Here is an 11,760-nt window from a genome sequence, read left to right on the forward strand (position 1 = left end):
GACGGTGCGATTGGCACAGGACAGAGCAGAGTTTAGGGCTGTTGTACATAGGGTTGCTATGAGTTGCAAGCGACTCGATGGCACATAACAACAACAACATAGGTTACTAGATTCAAGTTAGATTTATGTGTTCCAGAGATATTCTCCCAGTTGTAACTTATCTTTTTGATTTAGCTTTTTGGTTTAACTCCTCTGATGAACAAAAGTTTTTCCATTTTTATGCTGTTATTGTTGTTGTATGCTGACCAGTTGAGTATGACTCATACCAACTCTATGAACAAAATATCTGAATCCTGTCCTATCCTGTGCCATCTTTACACACTTCCTGAAATACAAGAGCCCATTGTGGCAGTCACTTCATCAAACCACCTGGTCAAGGGTCTTCCTTTCCTTCACCAACCCTCCTCCCTTCCCAGCATCATGTCCTTCTTTAAAGAATAGCCTCTCCTAGCAACAGGTCTAAAGTATGTGAGGCAAAGCTTCATTATCCTTGGCTCCAAAGAGCACTCCAGTTTCACTCTCTCCAAGATATGTTTATTGTTCTCTTGGCCGTCCATAGGGTGCTCAGTGCTCTTCTCCAACATCACAGCTCAAAGGCAGCAATTCTTCTTCTATCATTCTTATTCATTGTCAAGCTCTCAGATGCATAGCAAGTGATCAGAAATACCATGGCCTGAATTAAATGCACCTTTGTTCTCAAACTGACATCATTACTTCTCAATAATTTGAATAGGTACTTAACTTCAGATTTTCTCACTGCAGTGTGTCTCTTTATTTCCTGGCTGTTGGCACTAAAAGTGTTAGTTAACTATGGATCCAAGCAAGATGAAGTTTAATCTTCTCATCCATCATAATGTTGCCTATCAGTCCAGTGATAAGAATCTTTGTTTTCTTGATATTGAGATGCAATCCATACCAAAGGCTGTATTCCTTGATCTTCTTCAAGAAGTACTTCAAGTCCTCCTCATTTTCAGCAAGCAATATCCTGCATATTATAGCCATTACATTATATTGCAGGATATTCCAGCTGTTTTTTAAATAATCGTCAGCAATATTTTGCTTGCATGTCATATTAATGATATTGAGATCCTATTTATTTTATCTTATTCTGTTTGTCTTTGTTATTATATTATACAACTTATTGGTGAAAACTAGACCTATAGTGTTTCTCCCCTGCTTATTCTTTGAAGAATTTTATGGTTTGAGTTTGCACATTTAGATTCCAAATCTAGTTTGCAATTTATTTCTGTATGATGTGAGGCAAAGACCCTGTCTATTTTTCAGCACGTGGAAATCTAATTTTGCCCGCACTATTTATTGAAGACATTCCTCATTCTCCATTGAATCAATTTAGCAGCTTCATTTTTAAAAAAATTAATCATACACATAAAGATATAAAAAAAAGATATATTTCATTTCTATTCCATTAAAACAAACCAAATTCATCACCATTGTGTTTATTCTGTTGTATTCCGTCATATAGGACAGGGTAGAACCTGCCTCGTACAGTTTCCAAGGCTATAAATCTTGACAAATACATTTTTCTGCCTCTTGTTTCTAGTAGACTCAAACTACCAACCTTTCAGCTAACAATCCAATAATTATAGATATTTAATCCAGTATACCTCCAGAGCCATTTCTATTCCACTGGCCTAAGTAAATTGTTATTCCAGTACCAAGAAGTTTTAATGACTGTATCTACATCTTAATGTTTTTATGTGCTTTTGAGTCAGAACCAACTCATAGCTGATCCTCCAGCTGGTTTTCAGAGGCTGTAAATCTCATGGGCTGTAAATCACCCATCTTTCTCCTGTGGAGTATCTGGTAGACTCTAACTGCCTGCCTTTGGGTTGACAGCGCAAATTTTTATCAGTAAATCACCAGAGAGCCTTGTATCTGCCTTAAACATTTTAAAATTAGGAATTGAGCATCCTCTCATTTTGTTCTTCTCTTACATCATTGTTTTGGCTGTTTGGGACCTCTTGTCTTTCTTCCTAGTGGGCTGGGTGGGTTGTAAGTTACCAAAAGGTTAGCAGTTTGAAACCACTAATGGCTCTACTGGAGAAAGAGATAACTCTTCCTGTCAAGATTCACAGCCTCAGAAACTTGACGGAGGGTCACAATGAGTGATGGAGGGCAACTATGAGTTGGAATTAAGTCAGAGGCAGTGAGATTGGTTTGAGTTTGTCTTCTCATTTAAAGTTGAGAATTAACTTTTCTTTTTTCTTTAAAAATGGTTGCTGGAATTTACACTAAATCTACATTTTTTTTTTTAATTCTTTTGGGGGGTGGAGTAGTAGTGATATCTTGCAGGAGAAGGATAGGCTGTCTCCTCCCATGTGATTAACTGTCTCTGAAAACTGCCAGAGGGTCAGCTATGAGTCAGTTCTGACTTGATGGGTACACAACTACCACAACAATAATGATATCTTAAAAAAAAAATAAGTTTTGGCTCTCTGCTCCTCGTCGATCCAGGTTGCCCTCTCTTCTTGTGCAGACTCAGCCGCAATTTTAAGACATGATGGTGAAGGTCGGAGTAAACAGATTTGGCCGCTTTCGGTGCCTGGTCACCAGGGCTGCTTTTAACTTTAGCAACGTGGATGTCGTCACCATCTATGATCACTTGATTGACCTCAACTACATGGTTTATATATTCCGATATGATTCCACCCATGGCAAGTTCAATGGCACTGTCAAGGCTGAGAATGGGAATCTGGTCATCAATGGGAAAGCCATCACTGCCTTACAGGAATGAGATCCCACCAACATCAAGTGGCATGATGCTGGTGCTGAGTATGTTGTAGAGTCCACTGGTGTCTTCACAACCTTGAAGAAGTCTGGGGCTCACTTGAAGTGTGGTGCCAAACGGGTAATCATCTCTGCTCCTTCTGCTGATGCCCCCATGTTTGTGATGGTCATCAACCATGAAAAGTATAACAACTCTCTCAAGATTGTCAGCAATGCCTCCTGCACCACCAACTGCTTGGCTCCCCTGGCCAAGGTCATCCATGACAACTTCGGCATTGCAGAGGGACTCATGACCACAGTCCATGCCATCACTGCCAGCCAGAAGACTAAAAAGAAGACTGGAAAGCTGTGGTGTGATGGCCATGGAGCTGCCCAGAATATCATCCCTGTATCTACTGGTGCTGCCAAGGCCATAGGCAAGGTTACCCCTGAACTGAATGGGAAACATACCGGCATGGCTTCTGTGTCCCCACCCCCAACGTTTCAGTTGTGGACCTGACCTGCTGTCTGGAGAAAGCTGTCAAATATGGTGACATCAAGAAGGTAGTAAAGCAGGCATCAGAAAGGGCTCTCAAGGGCATCCTGGGATACACTGAAGACCAGGTTGTCTCCTGTGACTTTAATAGTTACATCCACTCTTCCACCTTTGATGTTGGGGCTGGCATTGCCCTGAACGACCACTTTGTCAAACTAATTTCCCAGTATGACAATTAATTTAGCTATAGCAACCTGGTGGTCGACCTGATGGTTCACATGGCCTCCAAAAAATAAGAGCCCCTTGGACCACCAGCCCAAGCAATTACACTAAAAGAGAGAGAGAAACCCTCAGCTGCTGCAGAGTCCTTGCCCCAACTAGATCCTCCCACACACTGCAAATCTCACATCCTTGACACAGTTTCCACCCAATCCCCTTGAGAAAGGGGAGGGGCTTGGAGAGCCCATTTTGTCATGTACCATCAATAAAATTTAAAAAAAAGTTTTCAATTCCATGAGCATGGAACGTGTTTATTACTAGGTATCTTATTCTCTTAGATGCTTTGTAAATGGAGGTATTTCCCCAGTTTCCCTTTCAGATTTCTCAGTTCTGCCATATAGAAGCCCAACTGACTTTTGTCTTCTGGCAACTTTTCATTTTAAAAATTCTAAACCCATGGAATAGACAAAAATATGGAAGAAAGAAAGCTTCACTTAAGATTGTGAATTGAGGATGTTTTTGCCACGTTTCATTTCTCATTTTAAGTACAGAAAAATACTGTACAAGAACTATACAAGGGACTGTTTCTTACCAAGACAAAGAGAAGCTATTTAGAAACATTATCAATGAAAGTAATTACCTTAGTGAGATGAAATATTGTGAGGTCGTTTTTACTGACTTAATTGTTAGAATATTCATCCTACAAACAAAAACACAAATCAAAAGAGAGAAAATTTTCTTTAAAAAAAAATCAACAAGATTCCTGAATGAATGCTTAAACTTTACTCTTTAACACACTTTTTAAAAAATAAAGCTGTTTCAATTTCATGAAAAAATAGTAGCAACAAGAAAAATGGAAAAAAAAAAAAATAAAAATGTTGCCAACCTGGCTTCTCTGTACAAGTCTAGTGTTCTTGCTAAGTTATGTCAAGTCAAAAGCAACCCAATACCGACTCTCCCACTGGTTTTCAGAGGCAGTAAATCTCACTTGAGGAAATTAGTCATCTTTCTACCACTGAGCAACTAGCAGATTTGAACTATGCACCTTTGGATTTGAACCTCAATTCCTTAACAACAGGCCACATAGAGAGGCTCAAGAGAGGGAACTAAAGTGGATACAGAGGGACTTTAAATCCTAGGTGCAAATAGCTATATTACTTGTTGACTTTGTAATAATTGTTGTCGCTGCTGCTGTTGTGTACGGTCAAGTCAGTATTGAGCCATAGCCCACTCTGGTGGGTTTTCAGAGGCAGTTAAAGGCATGAAAGAGAAAATTGCCCATCTTTCTCCCACGGAGCACCCGGTGGATTCAAACCCTGTGCTTTTGTGATTGCAGAGCAACTTCAATCTAGGTCACCAGAGCGCCCTCTTGTGATAATTAGGCAACTTATTTAGCTTCCATAAGCCTTTGTTTACTCATATGCAAAATAGGTATACATCAGTCAGTCACTGCCATCCAGTCAGTTCTCAATCATAACTACCCTCGATCTATTAAACCTCAATCTTAAGAAGATACTGTCTGCCCACCTTTCTCCCCAGGTGCTGTTGTTAGAGTCAAACTGCGGGACTGCACAGCCTATTTGCTTAAAAATGTAACACAATAGAGACATCACCACAAACAACAACTGACTTTTGTCAAGTGGGTTCTGACCCAGAAATTCTGAATTAGGTGTCTGAGACTGTAAGTATCAGCAGGGAGCTCTGGAGGTATAGTCTGTTGCACTGCCAACTCGAAGCATGAGAAGCTTGGTCGGTTTTGCCTCTAAGGAGCACTCTGGCTGCACATTTTCCAAGACATACTGTTCTTTTGGCAATCCATGGGATGTTCAGTACTATCCTCTACTACCACAGCTCAAACGTAGCTCCACCGAAAGTCTTTTCCAGTATCATGCAACACAAAGCTTCAACAGACAAGTAGGCTGCTCATAAGGTTTGCTTGAAGGTAATTGAATCTGAGTTTCCCACACAGAAAGTAAAATCTCTTTACCAAAACATAGCACTATTTTTTTTTCTCCCATAGGGCCATTGGATGGGTTCTAACGCCCACCCTTTCAGTGAAGCAGGCAAGGGCTTAACCCGTTTGTTCCACTTGTTGTTGTTGTTGTGTGCCCTTAATCGAGGACCCATCCAGAGTTGACCCTCCAGCAGGTTTTCAGAAGCAGTAAATCACACAGGAGGAGATTGCCTATTCTTCTGCCATATTTGTTCCACCAAGACCCTTAACTAGGACTCCTTAACTCAACTATATACAGAACAGCTAATTACATACATGATTTATCGAGAAGTACCAGATGTGATCAAGAAAAGTAAGTTTATAAGAGCAAAGAGTTCATTATGGCTTGAGGGGCCCACTTAGGGGCCCTTGAATATGGCTGAATCAATCCTCAAGATTGTTTTAAATAATGAACTCTAAGTGGCAAAATGAGAGCAGAATTCACGACAAAATCGGAAATAAATTAAAAGTAAGGGCCAAACAGCTGCTATTCCACGCTCTGTTGTCTCTTCAATGATTTTCAACCAAAAATAGACATATCATATTAAAAAAACAAAACAAAAATAAAGAATAAATGTGGTGAATTCTCTTTATTACCTCTATATGTTGCTACAGTTATTGATATTATTTCACGGTTCTGGAAATAATGCCTCTAGGATTTATTGATGGGATTACATCTCTGCTCTTGTATGGATTTCTGCCAAGAGGGGTTTGAATACAAGGCTCCCATTATGTGTCCCCTGTGGTAGGTTGGCTGGAGCAAGCTGTATCAGCAAATGGAAATAAAGCTCACCAAGGCAACAACTGTTACTCACCAGCTTCATTTAGTGCAGAATGTTTCTAGATAGATTCTGATGTAATCCTTTTATTCTTACTTCCCAACAACATTGAAATTGAAAAATCAATATTAGGGTTTGAGTTTTAGACGTTGCTGAGTATTGCTGGATGGATGCACAACAGACACTTATCATGCAAACACACACGCATACAGTCTGTGCAAAATTCCCTTTCTACAAAATCCTACTTTGTACAAAACTAAAAAATAGGAAGATATTTTCCAGAAAGGCATTAGCTGTGCTTAATCAAAACAAGTTATAAATAAATACCATTAGAAAAGGTTTTATTTATTTGAAGACTTGGAAACTGCTTCAATCAGAAACCCTGACGTTTGTTATTTCAACAGGCTGTCAATAGAAATCCGTTTACTGGGGTCAGTAGAGTCACTTGTGCATTCATCAGTCCTGGGTCTTTAAGCAAAAGTTGGCATCAAATCTCATCAGCTCACTCAGGCTCTGTACGGAGAGAGATCATCTATCAGTTGTTGTTACTACATGACAAACCATATGAAAAAGACAGTCTTAAATCCACCCATGCATTAAGCCCAGGAAGGAGGGATAAATGTCCTTGAATATCAGCTTTGATGGGGAAAAAAAATCCTTTGCAGAAGGTACAGGGGTGATTGACTGCATGTGGGTTGGTTGCATGGCTATTTTGTTTTAAATTATCCAGTTACTACAGACTTCAATGCAGCAGACCCAGCTTGCCCTTTCTAGATGCTTCCTAATCTCACACTCTGAAGAGAGCTCAAAAGTGGATGTTGTGAAATTAGCATGAGTTTCATAACACTGCTATTAGATAACTTTTCCCCATGAAAATCCAACTCCTGAATCACTAAACAGATGTGATACACTGTTGAAGTACATCTGGTTATCAACAGAGGCAACAGAGCCTATTTCTAATTCTGCTAAATAAAGGGACATGAAGCTGTCTGACACACAGTGACCAGAAACTACTTTACTTCCTTTTAATGCCCTCAGGTGACCTTTTATTACAAAAATCAGTATGCCATTTGTGCAAACATTTATTCTCACCACAACCAATTTGTGTTTTTCTAGAGGTCGGCCTGGCTGCATATAATGGATATAACTGCATATAATGCATATAACTCCACCTACAAGAAAGTTTCACTTGATTGTTCAACTACCCACAACAGTGCTAGACAAACTTTACTGTGTTAACAAAGCACCTGTGAGTTTTATTAAATGCAGATTCAGAATTCATAGGTCTAGAATGGAGGCTGAAATGGTGTTGGAGAAGAGTATTGGTCTTCCCATTGCCTGCCAAAAGAGCAAAAGAGTATGTTTTGGGAAGAATGCAGCTGGAATGCTCCTTAGAGTCAAGAATAATGTCACTTTGTCTCACATACTTTGAGCATGTCATCAGGAAGGACTAGGCCTTGGAAAGGGGTATCACGCTTAGAAAGGAGGTAAGTTGGAATTTTGGAGTTGGTGAGAGGAGCTTGCAGACACTGTGGCGAGAGGAAGTAGATTTGTACTGAGACATACCTCTAGACCTTTGACCTGTGCCCCCCAGGTACCATGCTCCCCCTGCCCTGGAAATTTGCACACCCCCAGCTTTGAATTTTGGGAGTTAAACAAAACAAAACCACACATAGACCAAATTATAGCATTTATCAACCTCCCCTGAGAAAGTTGTCTAACTTTGAAGATTTAGTTTCTTTGGACTACAAACTGCTGTTTGGCCTGACCACATTGGTCCTGCTAACTCAAGCAACAGGAGGGTCTTGGACATCTCCATAGAGGAGCAGTGACGTCAAACCAAGAACCAACTGTCACCTTAGTTTTCAAAAACTCTTCCATGTCAATGTCTCACCACGCAAGCCCAAAACAAGATATTTCCCCCAAAAAAATGACACAGTAGCAATGGATTTCATGAAGCCAGAAATTCTGATGGAACTTTCTGATGCAGAATTTAAAAAAAAAAAAAGATTGAATATTTTCAATGGGTGAAAAACAAACTTGAAGAATTACAGAACACTACAGTCAAAAATCAGGAGGAATCCAAAACAACACAGAGAAAACAAGGCATTAGAGGCACTGGAAAAACAAGAAAGGAGGAAAGTCAGCAAAAGAGAGGAAAATCTTCAATAAGATGTGTTTTACACAGTGACTGTAACATTGGATCCAGTATATCAGAAGATGAAGACAGTACAGGTTAGGACAGGTTTCAGATCTAATGTTAATAGGGTCATCATGAGTCATACTAAATTTGATGGCATCTAACAACATAATTTGCCAGTTGATATTGATGCTGCTGGTCTGAAGCATAAACATTAAACATAGACCACCTTAATAAGACTCTCCAAAGTTTCCAACAGAAATGTAAACACAGTTATAAAATTCCAGTGTTTTTTCCTAAGAAGATAATGATGGTTATTTTTAAATATAAGTCCATTTTAGTTACAATTTTAAAATGGAATTGTAGCCTCTCTAAATGTCATCTGTATAGATAAACATCTTTTCAGATTTCAAAGATACCCTTGTAAGGTCAATACATATTGACTTTAGGAAGTGATTCAAAACAGAACACAAGCAAATTCTTTTAGACCAAAGCTTAAATTCAGTACTTGTCCCCAGATGCTTTATTGATGACTACCTGGGGTTTTTTCCTTGCATTAAATGTACATAAACAAATCAAAATATGCTCACTTTAGTTTTAAAAATCTCTTTCTGAGAATAAGTTCATTTGCTTATCTATAGCATCTGCTGTGCAAAGTTCACTTAAATAAGATTTCAGTTACTATCAAACTAACTTCCTTTGAAATGAGTAGCCATTGTTTAACTGCAGTGGTAAATGTTAAAGGTTCATTTTCAGTGCTGTTAGAGCCCCTGTACTGCTTCCTTCTGAAAAGCATGGAACCCTTCAGAGCCATCTTCTCAAGGAAGAGTCATTTTTTAGGTATGCATTTACAAGGTTAACACCTACTAAAACTTGATGTTATTGTGTACCAACTAGACAGAACTGACCGATAGCTGACCCTCCAGCAGGTTTTCAGGGGCAGTTTAATTGTCAAAGAGGAGATTACCCATCTTTCTCTCACAGAGCAGCTGTTGGACTCAAACCAGGTGCGTTCAGGATTTCAGCACAGCTTCTTGTCACTACGGCCCAATCAACTCCAACATTTAGATAAGTAGATATAAAATCATTTTGTTAGTTGCCTTCAAATCAGCTGAGACTCATAGTGACCTTAAGTATTGATTGCTAGGGGCTGTCAAGTCAAGTAAGACTCACAGCATCCCTATGAACAGCCTACCTGAACTCTGCCCTATCCTGTATTGTCCTCATCATCTCTGAAACACTAGAGCCTATTGTGGAAATCTTGTCTTAATTCATCTCCTTGGGAGACTTCCTTTCCTTTGCTGACTGTCTATCTTTCCAAGTATGACTTGTCTATCTTTCCAAGTATGACTGTCTATCTTTCCAAGTGATAGCAAAGACCATGGCTTGTATCAGACACACCTTAGTCTCCAGAGAGACACCATTATTCTTCAGTACTTTGGCGAGGTCCTAACAGCAGACTTTCCCATGGCAATACATCTTTGAATTTCCTGGCTACTGGTGCCAAGAGTGTTGACTGTGGAGCCAAGCAAACTAAAGCTGTGAACAATCTCAATCTCTTCACCATCCATCCTGATGCTGCCAATTGGTCCAGTGGTGAGAATCTTTGTCTTCTTGACATTGAGCCTCAATCCATATTGGAGGCTGCAGTCCTTGACCCTCCGCAGCAAGTGCATCAGGTCCTCCTCAGTTTCAGCAAGCAGAGTTGTATCATCTGCATAACTCAGATTGTTGCTAGATCTTCCACCAATCTTGACCCTACATTTCTCCTCTTAGAGCCCAGCCTCCCTGATAATCTGTTCTGCATACAGGTTGAAAAGGTATGGAGACAGGACACATCCTTGGCATATGCCCTTCCCAATTTTGAACCATGTAGTGTCTCCTTTCTCTGTTCTGACAACTGCCTCTTGGTCCAAGTATAGGTTTCGCATTAGCATGATCAAGGGTTCTGGGATCCCCATTCTTCTCAGAGTCAGCCACAGTTTATTAAGATCCACACAGTCAAATGCCCATTGATGTACCAATTTAAAAAAGCAAATGACATATTGCATTGAGTTAATCAGCTACAAAGAACCTCTTTAAAGGTTAAAAATCAAAGATGATACTTTGAGGACTAAGATAAGCCTGACCCAAATCATAATATTTTCAATTGCTTCATATGCATCTGAAAGGCAGACAACAAGTAAGGATGACTGAGCAAAGGAAAAAGGTAAAAAAGCTTATGTCCTGAAATTCCTTAAAATAAAAAAACAGAACTCCTGCAGAAATGGGTCACAGGAGATTCCCTTCATCAGTGATTGCTGGAACATATTATCACAAGAATAGAAAGAGGAACAGGATCTACAACCAGGAGAGGACAAAGTAGATGAATGGGACCATCTAAGAATCAAATCCCTATGCACATCCAGAAACTTCTCCAACAGGGTAAAAAGGGAAGCCACCGATTGAGAAAAAATATTTTGTAATAACATGTCAGACAAGGGACTTATATCTAGGATTTATCAAATACTTGAGCACCACAACAAGATAAAGGTAAATAACCAAATTGGAAAATGGGCACAGGATATGGACAGACACTTCACCAAAGAAGACATTCAGATGGCAAACAAACACATGAAGAAATGTTCAAATCCCTTGCTCTAAGAGAGATGCAAATCAAAGAATAGCAAAATCTAACAGAACAGCAAACATCAAATGCTGGCGAGGTTGCAGAGATGGTGCAACCACTATGGAAGGCTGTATGGTGCTTTTTCAAAAAGTTGCAAACAGAAATACTGGTCTGTTTGTTTGGGTTTTTTTGTTGGTTGGTTTTTGTTTGGGTTTTTTTGGTTGTTATTTTTTTTTCCTTTCTTGTTTTCTGTTGGTTTTTATTTTTAGGGATTTTTAAAATTTTATTTAAAAAGCATTCACTTTATTACAAATATTTAGTATTGGCTTCCCATATTTCCCCCCTTTTATTTAATTTATGCTATCATCTAGATGTGTGATTCCAAACACATCGACTGCTGACATTTTTTTTCTTTTGACCAGTGTCTCTTAAGTTTAGTTGTGCTGTCTCCAAGGGAAGGTGATGTGTCCTGTAGAACTCCTGTGTAGATTATGTTTTCCTTTCTGGCCCAGGGCCGCAGGCCCTCGGGCCTGCCGGTTTTCCCTGGGTACCTTTGAAAGATGCCTCTTCGTTGTTATCTGAGGTGACTTCCCTTGTGCCCCACTTTCAGGCTTCCCTTCCACCCAGGAGCACGCTTGTCACTGTCCCCAAGGGCCTCTTCCCGCCGGTGTTCCCTGGGTACCTTTGAAAGAAGCCTCCTCAAAGCTTAAGATACAAGCTGTCAGATCATGGGTTGGACAACAGAAGATATTTTCTGAAGGGACTTGGCAGATGTGAAGGGTTATCCTGGTGGAGGGT

General features: G+C 39.8%; 1 pseudogene; it reads left to right on the forward strand.

Annotated features, from left to right (window-relative positions):
* Nucleotides 1-2,902: 2,902 nt before the first annotated feature.
* LOC102876020 lies at nt 2,903-3,462 on the forward strand (annotated as a pseudogene).
* The last annotated feature ends 8,298 nt before the right edge of the window (nt 3,463-11,760 follow it).

Source organism: Elephantulus edwardii, unplaced genomic scaffold, assembly GCF_000299155.1.
Source record: "Elephantulus edwardii isolate Elephantulus edwardi_28Jun2011 unplaced genomic scaffold, EleEdw1.0 scaffold00244, whole genome shotgun sequence".
Classification (NCBI taxonomy): domain Eukaryota; kingdom Metazoa; phylum Chordata; class Mammalia; order Macroscelidea; family Macroscelididae; genus Elephantulus; species Elephantulus edwardii.